This window comes from Dipodomys ordii, unplaced genomic scaffold, assembly GCF_000151885.1.
Source record: "Dipodomys ordii isolate 6190 unplaced genomic scaffold, Dord_2.0 Scaffold85, whole genome shotgun sequence".
Lineage (NCBI taxonomy): Eukaryota > Metazoa > Chordata > Mammalia > Rodentia > Heteromyidae > Dipodomys > Dipodomys ordii.
Window position 1 is genome coordinate 2,428,697 of NW_012267301.1, and position 12,791 is coordinate 2,441,487.

Sequence of the window (12,791 nt, forward strand, 5' to 3'; positions counted from 1 at the left end):
TATATTCTACTTCTAATTAACCAGCAGAAGGCTGGGCTAGAGGTATGGGCCAAGCGGTAGAGAGCCAATTGTAAGCAAGAAAGCCAAAGAGTGTGAGTCCTGTAGTTCAAGTTTTGTGAACATTGTGTTCCAGGCTCACTGAATAAATAAGGCACCTCTTCTGTGTAAAACACTTGCTATGTGATGTGGTGACCATAATAGTAATGACATCATATAGTCAGAAGGATTGAGTACAATGTTTAGTTAGCCAGTTATTTTATTTACAGATATTTTTTGTAAGGGTTGTAATGAAGACACAATAAGAGTCCAGGGCTGGAGGTTCATATCTGTAATCCTAGCTCTCAGGGCACTGAGATCTAAGGATCACAATTCAAAGCCAGCATGGGCAGGAAAGTCTGTGAGACTCTTATCTCCAGTTAACCACCAAAAAACTAGAAGTGGAACTATGACTCAAGTGGTAGAGTGCTAGCCCTAGAACAAAAAAGCTCAGGGACAATGCCCAAGCCCTGAGTTCAAGCCTCTGGACTGGCACGCAAAAGGAAGAAAGAAAGGGGAAAAAAGAGTAAGAGCTACCACTTATTGAACATTGACAATGTGCTTGGCATGTATGGGTCCACTGTGTTTACTATGATCCAGTTTATTCCTCAAATGACTTTATGAGACCAGTACCTTGTGCTATTCCCAAAGAACAAATAAAGAAACGGAGGCCCAAGGAGGGTGAGTCCCAGAGAAGGAAAATGACCAAGCTGTGACCCAACAGGTCACTGGGGGCCCTCTGAGAATCTTCTAGAGAGGCCATCTCAGATAGTACAAAGAGCCCTTCATTCTGGTCCTGGCTCTGCCAGGCTTTCTGTGACCTTAATCACATCCCTGCACTCCTGAGCCTCAGTGACAAGGCTCACTCTCCCCCTCCCCCCGCCCCATCACAGGGCTGGTGTCAGGTCTTGGTCCCCTTCCAGCTCTGGCTTGCCTGTGGAACCTAGTACCTAGGACTCTGGGGGGCTGAGGCCTAGTCCAAACGCACTCACTTAATCCAGCCTACTACAAAATCAGCTAAGTCCCCTGGATGTCACATCTATTTTTGCCCTGCTGGGTTTACACATACGTGGGCCAGGGCAACAGCTCCTGCAGAACTGGATAGAGACTGAAGTCATAGCTATAAATACAAGGCCAAGGCTGGCTGGCATGGAACCAACTATGGCAGATCCCAGACCAGCCTGGGACTCCACACCCTAGGGTTCTTCATATACTGTAGTCTCCTCCTGGCCACAAAAACAAAAACCAGAGGCCCAAATGGGGAGAGATTTACCAAGGCCACTCCATCAGTGGAGGTCAAGGCCCTTGCCCAGCCCTTAGGATACAAACAGGAGGATTCTAGTTGAAGCTGGAACTTTATAGTATGATTTGTTTCTAAAAGAAACTAAAAACTTAGTTGTTTTTGTTGTTGTTGTTTTGTGTTTTGATCAGTCATGGGGCTTGAACTCTAGGCCTGGGTGCTGTCCCTGAGCCCTTCAGCTCAAGGGTAAGTGTTCTACCACTTTGAGCCACAGTGCCACTTCTGGTTTTCTGGTGGTTAATTGGAGATAAGAGTCTCATGGACTTTCCTGCCTGGACTGGCTTTGAATTCCATCCTGAAATCTCAGCCTTCTACGCCCAGCAGATTCTTAATCATCTCTCCCTTCTGCCCAGTCCACCCCTCTACCATGCGGAGTGGTCAGCCATGAGCAGGAGTTGGCCAAACCGTTTGTACATCTGTTCCCACCTCTTTACCTAGGGACTTCAGCTGGCAACTTGAAATAGGCCATAGACACAGAAAGGACACAGAGAGCCAGTTGGTAAGCACTGATCAGCATAGTACTAGTTAAAGCCTTGATCTAGTGAATCCCTACCACACTGTGTCCTGGCTACCTGAACCTGAGTTGGTTCCTTTAGTTTATGAACCTCCACTTTTTTTTTGAACAGAGGTTATCTTAGCCATGCTTGTGAAGGCTGCCTGAGCCCTTGGGGGATTGCATATGATTCCCAAACATGTCCACATATCAGAATCTTCCTCCAAATCTTCCGATGTCTCAGCCACACCCCAGCTGAAGTCAATCACAGCCTCTGCAAGTAGGACCTGGGGCCTCAGCAGCTGTTGATGTTTCCCAGCAATCCCTGTGTGCAGCTCTGCTGGAGAGCTGCTGCCTCTTTGCCAGCCCTCATTAACTGTCCATGGACCGCAGAAGGAGGAGGGCAGTGTGGACCTCCATCTCTGCTTTATTAATTCATGGACTCCCATGGGCGGGGGAGGGAGGCTATGTACTAAGGATGGTAGGTTCTGTTTGTTCCACTTGGGAGCCTAGCCAGCTGAAAGCAGGAAGGAACCTAGGAGAGGGTTTTTTTTTCTCTCCTCTGCCTCTGTGGACCACACACTCCAGAGCAGATGTGCCTCAGAAAACTCCAGGAGGCCTCAGTTCATGTGGTACCCATCTGACCAGCCAGGGGAATGGAGTGGCCTCAGCCTGTCTCTCCTTCTCTCCCAGGGAAGCAAACTAGCACTCCTTAACCTCAGGGCCAAAGGTTTACACCATCATGTCATCACAGGATACACTGAACTCAGGGTTTGCAGAATTAGGAAAAGCCAAAGACTTGAGGCCCACTCCAGCTTCTCCTTGGATCAACAACTAAGGGATCACAGCTTCTTCCTATGCACCAAGAAATTCACATGAAACCCCTGAAAGGCAGAATAGAATGAAACTACGCTATTCAACAAGGCAGCAGCTAGCCACAAGTGAGTTGGGAAATGTCAGCCAGTCAGAACTGAGATACACTGCAAATAAGGACTACACACTGTATTCCCAAGAAAGAACAGAAAACGTTTTATGAATAACTTTAAATGCTTCTCACATGTAGAGAGACACTGGTGGCTCACACTTGTCATTCTAGCTACTCAAGAGGCTGAGATCTGAGTTAGAAGCAGTTAGAAGCAAGCCCAGTCAGGAAAATATATGAGACTCTTATCTCCAACTAACCAGCAAAAAGCCACAAGTGGTAGAGTGACAGCTATGAGTGAAAAAGCCAACAAGAGGGCCTGAGAATGCGGCTTAGTGATAGAGTGCTTGCCTAGCATGCACCAAGCTCTGGGTTCAATTCCTCAGTATCACATAAAAAGAAAAAGCCATAAATGGCATTGTGGCTCAAGTGGTAGAGTGCTAGCCTTGAGCAAAAAGAAGCTCAGGGGCAATTCCAGGCCCTGAGCATGAAGCCCTGAATTCAAGCTCTAATACTCCCACATACACAAAAAAGTATTACATGATAAAATAATGCTGTTTGGTTTTTAAGTAAATGCATTATTTAAAAAGATTTTGCTTATTTCTTTTGGGAGGCTAGAGACTTTAAATTACATATGTGCCCACATTATATTTCAATGGACAACCCCAGGATAGAGCCTATACCTCTAAGCTTCAAATTACATTCTGCATCTGCTGTTTACCAGCTAGGAGACTCTGGGCAAATTATGTAACTCTCTGTTACTCAGTTTCCTTATTTGTCAGCTAGGCTCATATGAGCCAGGTCTGGTGGAGCACATCTTTACGCCCACCTCTTGAGAAGTGGAGGCAGGATGATTGTGAGCTCTAGGCCAGCTTAGCCTATAGAGTAATAAGACCTTGTGGTGGCGGAGTAGAGATTTAAACATGCCTTGCACAGAGAAAACACATGGGTCCATTATCCTGGGACCATGCGCGCGCGCCGCTACTGAGGCTTGAACTCAGGGCTGGGGCACTATCCCTTAGCTTTTTCACTCCAGGTTAATGCTCTACTACTTGATTCACAACTCCACCCTGGCTTTTTTGGTCATTAGTTGGTAACAAGGGTTTCACAGACTTTCCTGCCTGGGCTGACTGCTGGCTTTAAACCACTATCTTCAGATCTCAACATCCTGAGTAGCCAGGCTTACAGGTATGAGCCATCAGAGCCCAACATATTTGTCCTCTCCTTTTCCCTAATTTTCACTTTGTCTAACTGTATGTGAGGAGCATTTACAGGTCCCACTGTGGATACGGCAGAGGATGGCAGATGTAGTTCCTGCCTCGCTGAATCTCGTGGGGACGGAGGGCTTGAGAGTCTGTCTTACAAGATGGAAGGTAAGATGGCCCCAAGGAGCTTCTTGGTCTCTTAGCCTGTTAAACAGGGCCAAGAATAGCCCCACTCCTGAGGTGTTGTGGGGGTGGTGACATGGGGTGGTACAGGGAAACTCTTGGCACCATATGGGCACCCAGACCCGCTCAGGAAGGGCTGGATGTTACACTCTTCTTGGGCTGGTACCACGTCAGCTTTCCCTCACATTCCTTCAGAAAGTAATTTCTGTACATGTGCTAGAACACAGGACTGTTCTGAAAGCTGGAAGGCCAGCGGTGACAAGGCTCCGTCCTGCATTTGAGAGGATGGGCAGAAGGACAGGGTAAGAGAGCAGCAGTAAGCTAGGAGACCAAGATGCGTGCCCGGTAATTTCAGAAAGTAAAAAGTGCTCTGAAGGTGACAGGGCAGGCAAAGAATGTCACTCCCTCCTGTGGTATGTTGGCTATGGTGCCCTTAGACCTATGCCAATGCCAGCATTTAGCAGGAACCTCTCAAGCAAGGGCACATAAATCTCCAGCAAGAAATACCACAGGGAGTGAGAAAGAGGGGCCTAGCTCTTCCTGGAAGCCTTCTCTGTTGGAGAATCCTGATTTTTCACTCCATTGCTGACCTGGCAAGCTGGAAAGACAGAAGCCCAGGGCTGGAGGCCTGGATCAAGCTAGTTATGATCATCTGCAATCTACTATGAGACCACTGACTACAGGCAAAATGTTCTCCCTTGTCTCAGTTTACCCCTTCATAAAGGGAGTGGGCTGAACCAGGTACTTGTCAAGGTTTCTGCCAACTCTGGCAGGTCTGTGGTGCTGAGCTGTCCAAGATCCTGTGTCCTGATCTTGGGGAACAGTAGAGCGGGACAGACAAAGGGGCTGGGAAGCTTGTAGAGACCAGAGCTGGCCAGACATGCCCAGTGTCCACAAGGGAACCTCCTCTTCACTCAGCACAGTGCATCAGGAGTCAGGAGCCCTGGCCCAGTGTGATCTCTCCCTGCAGGCGGCTTCTACCACCACCACCATCACCACCAGTGTTAATCCCATCCTGGGAGGATGCACACAACAAGGCATCCCTCTTTTCAATTCTCTCTCTGGCCTAGTCCAGATTCTTCCATCTCAAGTTACTCACCCCCCCCCCCCCGCCGCACTACCGGCCCATTCTGTCAGTCTGGGTAAACTGAAAACAATATTCTAACTAAACTAGACCTGCACAAAACTCCCAAGACTATCACCTCCCCCATTCCGAGCATTCTGTCTTTATCAATAAACATCAGATTTGTTTTGTTTGTTTGTTTTGCTTTGCTTTTTTTGATACTGGGATTTGAACTCAGGACCCTGTGCTTGCCAGATACATTTTCTTTTGCTTTTAGTTATTTCTCAAATAAGGTCTCATGTTTGTGCCTGAGGCCAGCCTAGATAGAAATCCTCCTATTTATGCTTCTTGCGTAGTTGGGATAGAAGGTGCCACCATGTCCAGCTTTATTAGTTGAGATAGAGATCTCAAGACCTTTTTGCCTGAACTAGTCTCACAGCTCAAACTTCCTGGTTTCCTCTATCCTTAAGTAGTTGGAATTACCGGTGGGAACCACTATATTGAGCCTTTTTTTTTTCTTCTTTCAGTAGTTCTGCTAGATCTTATCATGCTTAACATCCAAAGAGACCTCACTGTACATCTGCAGCTTTGATGCCATTTTCTCCATTTCCATACCTGTGTGGTTGTCATTATGATGCCAATAGAGGATCTAGTAAATATTTTAGCAAGCTTGGCCCCCTGCCAACAAGGACTCTCCTTAAGGGGCAGTCATCCCTTCAAAAGAAGATAACAAGCCAGGCACCTGTGGCTCACACCTGTAATCTCAGCTTCTTGGAGGCTGAGATCTGAGAATTATAGTTTGAAGCCAACCCTGGCAGGAAAGTCTGGGAGATGCTTATCTTCAATCAGCAGAAAGCTGGAAGTGGAGCTGTAGCTCAAGTGTAGAACACCGGACTTGGGCAAAGAAAAGCTAAGGGACAGTGTCCAGGCCCTGAGTTCAAGACTAAGTAGTAGCACAAAAAGAGAAAAAAAAAAAGATAATGAGGCACTCTCTACCACACATGAAGGCTGAAAGAAAAATAATGGGAGGGAAATATGCTTTATCAACAGCTTGCTACCCCAAACTGTTATCACATGAGCTCAGGACACAGTTGTCAAGGCAAAGCTCCAGAAGAGAGAGGTACAGCCGCAGGGTGGGGCGTGGCAGGGAGAGGGAAAGAAGATGCTGAAGACCGTGGCTCCAGAGTACTGTGTCCACCCCTGCAGCCTGGTGGTTCAGCCAACAGTCCTTCGCCTCTGCTTGTCACTAAAGTCCCTATCCGGCTCCTCCCTGTGAGGATTCTGTGGCCAGGGCATATCACTCCCCTCCCTGGGCCTGAGAAAGGCAGCATCCTGTTTCTGCTGGATAGGGCCTGGCCAGAGCAGAGGTGAAGAGCCTGTCCTCAGCCTGGCGCAGAGCAACAGCCCAGCACCTGGGAGAGTTGGGGCAACGTCAGCCAATAGCTCTGCACTCTGGTGCCCCGCTAAACCAACTGCAACCCAAGGCAAGTTACTCTCCCGTCTGAGCCTGCTTTCCCATCTGCAAACCAGAGAGCTAATGACCGAGCCCATCTCTCAGGAGGACAGGGGGATTCATCTAAGGAAGGAGCTTACAGCAGAACATTTGGTAAGTGCTCTCTAACACAGGGCATGCATTACCACTAACACAGTGAGGGGTTCATCTGGTATCAGTTGTCAGGGCCCAAGAGAAGAATACAAAAACCCTCCAGGACAGCTGGGCACTGGGGGCTCATGCCTGTAATCCTAGCCACTCAGGGGGCTGAAATCTGAGGATCATTGATTGAAGCCAACCTGGGCAGATAAAGCCAGAAGACTCTTATCTTCAAAAAGCCAGAAGTAGAGCTGTGGCTCCAGTGGTAGAGCACCTACCTTGAGAAGAAAAAAACTAGGGGATAACACCCAGGCACTGAGTTCAAGCTCCAGTACGGGCATGCATGCATGCCACCCAAACATTCCAGGCCAGACCCATCCTCCAGTTTGGAGGTTCTGTGCTGTGTCTGGGCTCCTGTCTATGCATCAGTTTATCTGTATATACACACAATGATTGTGTACACTATATATCTATCTATGTCTGTGTGTATCTCTGTGTAACTTCTCATTGTATAGCTGTGTTTCTCTGGTGTCTATATGATTGTGTGTGTGTGTGTGTGTGTGTGTGTGTGTGTGTGTGTGTTTCTGAGCCTTGGTGTCTCTGCATGTGCCATGGTGGTTTTCAAAGTAGGCATCTGTGGGGATGGGTGTGTGTATGCACATGTGCAAGTGCCTGTGGTGGGGGTGGAGTCAGCCTGCAGAGCTTGGGAGTGGCCCAGGAGGTGGCTCAGCCAGACCAAACAACCCCAGCAAGTCTGGCTCCATCCAGGCTCTCTCCTGACTGTTTGCATTCTTCCTCTCCTTTCCTGTTCTCCTTCACCCCTGCTTCCAGCGGAGCTGGGAGGCCCTGCCAGGGAGGCACCAGTGGCAGGGACAGAGGCTCCCTTTCCTGCTTGGCCTCCACTTCTCTAATCCCTGCCACATAAGCTCCTCCCTCCCTGAGCCTCAGCTCTGAGTCTTCTGCTTCTTCTTACTATCTTTCAGAGGTGAAACCAGCCCCCATTCCTGTTCCTGACTTCTAGGTAAAGAAGGCAGCTCTCCAACTCTCCTCCACCCAGGAGGCTCAAGGCAGAACACTGCAGGAGGGCTGCTAGGCATTGCTGATGGCAAATGTAGACCGGACCCATTAGAGAGTCCCCTGAGAGCTCTCAGAGCCTCTGGCCACCTGGCCCTACCACTCCCTTGAGCTGTTGCCCAGGGGACCAAAGAGACTATTGAAGAGAGTCAGCTTGAAGGTCAAATCCTCTGGGCATCACTCTAATACTATCTGCCAGGAGCGTTGTGTGTTTACAGAGTCACCACAGCTACCCCCAAGTGGAGGCTGCTGCTCCTGCCCCAGTGTGTAGATGAGGAAAATGTGACTCTGGGAGTTCCATGACCTGCCTGAAGCCCCAGAGCCAGTGGCAGCCCTGCATCCCAGCCTGGGGAAGAACGGGTACTGTCCTCTCTGTCACAGGGTGACCACACCCCTCCTTAAGTTGGCAGAGTTATTGGCAGCCTTTGAGCTACTCTGCATCCTGTGCCAGCTTCAGTGGCACTGTGTGACACCTTATCAGCCCCTGAATCTAACAACCCATCTTACAGATAGGAAAGTAGAGTCCAGAGAGAGCCAACAAGTCTTCACAGCAGCTGCAGGAGGGGGCCACAGGCTCAGCTGATTCATCCTTTTTCCTACAGCAACAGCAAACCTGTCTCCCCTTGCTTCAGGTTGACATTGCCACCCAGAGTCTGGGCGTGACTCTAGAGGCAAACTGCTCTGTCCACACTTCCACATGGTCTCTACCAAACCCAGGGAAATAAAATCAAGGCAAAGCCTAAGACATGGAAGCCCGAGTTACCCTTGTGGTGGTGGGGCAAAGTGGAACTCAAATCCTCTTGTCTACATAGGAGCTCTAGAACCTTCCACTGAGGCTGATGAACTGAAGTGGACCATGGCACAGGAGAAGCTCCACTGTCCACACAAGCACACTGGTTTGGGAGGGAGCTGTCTTTCCGCTTCCATCCTCATTCAAAAGTGGTTTCTCTCTGCCCTTGGCCTTGGGTCTAGCTGCTAGTGATTCAGCAAGATCACAAGGCCATTGAGCACAAGTTAGGTGTGTTAAGCTCCACTGTCAGAGACTGTGTCCAAGATGCTGACTTGGTGCATCCCATAGGTTTGAAATAGCTGACATTAGCCCCAGAGAAAGCTGAACCTTAAGAATGGCTCCATATGGCTTGCCCTTGCTTCAAGAAGTCCAACCTGAGAGCTCACAAGGTTCTCCCTCTAGGGAAAGCATCCTTCCCTACAAGAGTCGCCTACGAGTAGGCTGTTCTCCACCCAAAGGCAGAGCTAGAGAATCAGTTCAGCTTCAAGGACAATGAATACTAGGATCAGAGGAGAGAAGAGCCAAGGTGGGTAAAGAGCTTTTCCAGGATCATACCACATATTAGTGACAAGGTTGGGGTGAATCCAGTCCTGGAGCCCTTCCTTTATAACTGTTATCTCCCTTCCTCCCTTGCCTCTCCCCCAAAAAAGAGCCTGTATTTGAGCCATAGTTTGGTCTCCTCTGCCTGCTACAGGATAAGATAGAGAAAGAGGGGCTGGGAAGGTGGCTCAGTGGTAGGGTGCTTGCCTCGGCACCACATAAGCAAAAAAAAAAAAAGCTGGAAGTGGCGCTGTGGCTCAAGTGGTAGAGTGCTAGCCTTGAGCTGAAGAGCTGAGAGACAGCGCCCAGGCCCAGAGTTCAGGCCCCATGACTGGACTCAAAAAAAAAGATAAGAGAACGAATATGCTCAGTCTAGGCACCAGTGGCTACTGCCTGTAATCCTAGCTACTCAGGAAGCTGAGATCTGAGGACTGACATTCACAGCCAGCCCCAGCAGGAAAGTCTGTGACTCTCTTATTTCCAATAAACTACTCAGAAAAAGCTGGAAGTAGCACTGTGGCTCAAGCAGTAAAGCACTAGCCTTGTGAAAAAGAATCTTAGGGACAGTGCCTAGGCTGTGAGTTCAAGCCCCAGGATGGGCATACACAAAAAAAGAATGTGCCCAGAAGTTACCCTTCCTGCAACAGGGTAGAAGAGGGCTTCCGATGACCAGAGAGCTGCAATGAGAAAAGTGATGGGGACGCACCACACATAAGCAAGGATCAAGTCGAAGTCACAGCCTCCGTGAACTGCAGGAAGAGGGAGAGGGGCATGTCCCCAAGGTGTCAGCTTCACCAGCTCACTCTGGAGAAGTGACTGGGGTGCTTCTAAGGATCCCTCACAATCCCTGCACCACCCAAGAGGACCTCACCTGGGGACAAGGCCTACATCATCAGGGAGATTGCAGTGGTGTAGCCAGGAAGCTGGAACCAAATGGCAGTAAAGGCAGAAGCCACAATAGCCTTGTAGCTATCCACCCACTTAGGCAGCTTCAAACAAGCTGAGACTCATTGAAGAGCTTGACAATGTCACTCAGAGGACACATGCTCTCCCGAACTCCCTGCCTTTCTGGTGGAAATACCACTTCCATCCACATAGGCTCTCTTTCCCTCAGCTCTGCTCAGATGATCTCCTGCCCCTTCTCACAGAGCACACACACACACACACACACACACACACACACACACACAACTGGGCTTCTACTCTGTAATCACAGAATTATAGGGCTGCTAATTTGTGGGGACCAAAAGACAGGCTACCCAGCAAATGACATTGTCTAGTTCTAGACCGAACCAACACACTTGAGAGCCTGCGCACCGGCGGTGGCATAGACCTCAGGGCTCGTCTACAGACCCCCAGTTTTAATCTACTCGATTAGACTGCGCTTTTTTTTTTATCTTTTTTTCTGATTTGCCATACTATGCAAATACTTTTCCAAATGTGAGTCGAATTAACACATTCTTGGCTAAAATGGCGGCGAGGGCTCTGTGGCATGAGTTAGGTGTATGCACCAGGCGGAATACCATCCTGCCAGGCCATCTTAGGGACAGGGAAACTGAGATGTGCAGAGAGGCATAGTCGCAGCAAGGCAGGGGCAGCCGCCACCAGGCTCATGCTTTCGGGGGACCCCGGTCCTCCCATTGGCCACAGAACCTGAGAGCACAGCCCAACTTTTCCCAGTAATTTCCCAGACTCCTTTGCTGGACCAGGATAGCCCCCTCCCCCCATGGTGTCCCAGATGGCAAGCTGTCCCCTGGCTAGTGCTGAGTGTCCCCACCTTCCAGGACTACAGGGAGGAGGAAAGGATGACTGAAGAACAGGAAAACAGATGTGAAAGAGGAGCTAGCACCCCTTGTTCTACTTCTCGGCTTTGCCCTCTGGGAAATGGAAGGGAGGTTGTACAGGTAGGAGAAGACTGAATCAGACTGAAGTAAGAGGCACAAAGGAGGGCAGTGAGCGTAGGAGAGCCCAGCAAAATGAGACCCCCACCCCCTCGACAGAGACAGCTCCACCAAGGGAGCAGCCAACAAATGACAACAGGTAAGGAGGCTGCACAAGACTCGGGCCCCAGGGGCCAGGGGGAGACCACATCAGCCCTGTGAATAGGGACTCACTCAGACCTGCAGATAGGTGCACACACACACACACACACACATGCATGGGCACACACATGTGCACACATGTGTAGACCACCCTCAGCCTTCCTATGTAGCCCCTCACCCACTTCAGGGTACAGGGCAAGGCCAGCCTGCATCTTTCTTCTCCCAGTCCCAAGCCCTAGGCCTGGCGGCGTCCTTGTCCCGCTGCCTGGGAGACACATGTGGTTTCAGTTAGCAGCAGAGGGGGCATTTCCGTCCCAGACAGCCAGGCCCTACCAGGGACCCAGGCCCACAGGAGCCCACAAGAAGGGCTCGCTCAGCCCTCACTCCCCACTGGCCATCCCAGAGACACCAGAGGGAAGCCTGGAAGGTCCTGCGGTCCTTTCCCACCATCACCCTCTCACCTGGAGCTGGTCGCTGCACAGGCTGGAGCAGGGGCCAGCTATGCCCAGCCTCTGTCCATGGCCAGCCGCCTGCCCGCTGCCTGCCCGCCTGCCTCCTTGCTCTGGCTGTCTCCAGCAGGCTGAGCGGGATGGGAGGAGGGCAGGGTGTCAGGGGGCGGGCGGGAGGGAGGGGAGGGGGCGTGTGGAAATGAAACTTTAATAACAGAGCCCCTTTTGTTTCTGAGCATATGGGATATTTCATACATACTGAAGACATTAGCCGTCTATATTTTTAAGAGCTCGGGCTAAAGGATGAATAAATACAGCCTGTATTCTGCTCAGCAAACACACACACACATACACACACACACACACACACACACCCCAGAAGGCTGATTGCTGGAACATTTCAATACCCAAGGAAAAAAGCCTCAATGACACAAGACACTTTAAAGTAAACATATTTCCAAGTCCTCAGGCTGGCCCACCCCCTCTTGAAGCCACCTGGAAGTCTTGGGGTGCCTTTGCTCCCACCACACCTCACAACTTACCCCACCTACAATCACCCTGCCTTCAGCTCCACAGCGGAGTGTGTCCCTGGAATCTGGTCCCCATCCGAGTTCTCATTCCCAGGACAGCCCCTTCCTCCAGCTGGTCCCAGAGTGTCAGGGTTCCAAAAGAGCTTGGAAATCTCTGCCCTCTCCATCGCAGATACAAAGGCCAAAGCCCAGAAAGAGTCAGGAACTTGCCTGAAGTCACACAGCAAACAAATCAGGATCCCAGGCCAAGGGGGTATTGCTTCTTCTTTCAACAAAAGGGATCCCCTACTTTCTCACCTCAGGGGCAAGGGTGGGACGAACCCAAGGCTCTGAGGGAGGACTAGCAAGTGGGTAGGGAGCATGCCCGCCTGCCTTTCCCACTGAAGGGCTGTTCTGGGCACCCACCCCCTCCACAACCTTGGGCACCCATCCAAGGATGACGTCAGCAGGGCTGGGAACTGGGCTGGCCCCAGGAAATCCCCTTTAGGCCGGCAGATTCCAACAGGCCTCCAGGCTTCAGGTGTGAGACTGTCTCTCTCCCCCATAGCTCAGCTCCCAGTCCTCTGACGCTCT